The following is a 1,369-nucleotide window of genomic DNA, read 5'->3' as shown; positions in this document are numbered from 1 at the left end:
GACACTGGCTCCTGTTGTAGCATTTGGCCACTTCGCCTTACTTCAGACAAACCTCGCCGCTCGGCGATTGTTTTGCACGCCGTTGACTCGTCCCCGATTCCTACTTTTGGTCAGCTTTCTCTACGTTTAGACATCGGTCTTCGTAGAGACTTTCAATGGGTTTTGTCATAGCTGACATTCTGTATCCTATTTTAGGTGCGGATTTCTTAAATCACTTCCAGTTGTTGGTAGATGTTCGACATCGGAGGCTTGTCGACAACTCGACATACCTTTCCACGCTGGCAAGGAGCTCTACCAATTCCCCTCTTAGCCCAGCATTTTTTATTGCCACTGCTGGGGATGCTTTTCATTCACTCTTAGTGTCTTTTCCGGAGCTGGTGGACATCACTTTCAAACCGGCGAAGCCCGTGCATTCCACCCTCCATTACATCAAGACGACTGGACCACCCATTTTTTCACGCCCACGTCGTCTAGCGCCTGACCGTCTTAAGACGGCCAAGGCTGAGTTTGAACACATGCTTCAACTCGGCTTCATTCGCCCCTCCACCAGCCCATGGGCATCTCCTCTTCATTTGGCCCGTAAAGGGGACACGGATTTTCGCCCGGTGGGGGACTATCGGCGACTTAATGCCGTGACGATAGCAGATTGCTATCCAATTAGGAACCTGCAAGATTTCTCGGCAAACCTGCATGGGCACACCATTTTCTCTAAGACTGATCTGGTACGGGCCTATCATCAGATACCGGTCAATCCAGAGGACTTCCTAAGACAGCCATCACCACTCCTTTCGGCTGTTTTGAATTCCTGTTCATGAGTTTCGGTTTGCGAAATGCTACCAGCACCTTTCAAAGATTCATAGATGAGGTCGTCCGTGGACTTGATTTTGTTTTTGCTTATGTTGATGACAAACTCATCGCTAGCAATACGGAAGAAAATCATCTCCATTTATCACTGCTTTTCCAGAGACTCCGTTCATACAACGTGAAAGTCAATCCGAATAAATGTATTTTCGGGCAATCTTCTCTGGAGTTTCTTGGACATTTTATTGATCCCAGTGGAATCAGACCTCTTCCTTCAAAGGTCGATGCCATTCAACGCATCGCACCTCCAACTTCTTTAAGACAGTTGCGCCACTTCTTGGGGATTGTCAATTTTTACAGAAGATTTATACACCGATGTGCTGATAAGCTTCTTCCATTAACTAGGCTACTGCAAGGCCACACTAAGAAGGATGCTCGACTCACTCTTTCTGCTGAGACATTGTCAGCTTTTGAGTCCGTCAAACGGGAATTATCCTCCGTTCCTGTCCTTGCACATCTGGCTCCTGAAGCCCCCCTTTCACTATCTATGGACGCATCAGATTCCGCG

The sequence above is a fragment of the Octopus bimaculoides genome, chromosome 17 (genome assembly GCF_001194135.2).
Source record: "Octopus bimaculoides isolate UCB-OBI-ISO-001 chromosome 17, ASM119413v2, whole genome shotgun sequence".
In the NCBI taxonomy this organism is placed as follows: domain Eukaryota; kingdom Metazoa; phylum Mollusca; class Cephalopoda; order Octopoda; family Octopodidae; genus Octopus; species Octopus bimaculoides.
This window is presented reverse-complemented; position numbering follows the sequence as displayed.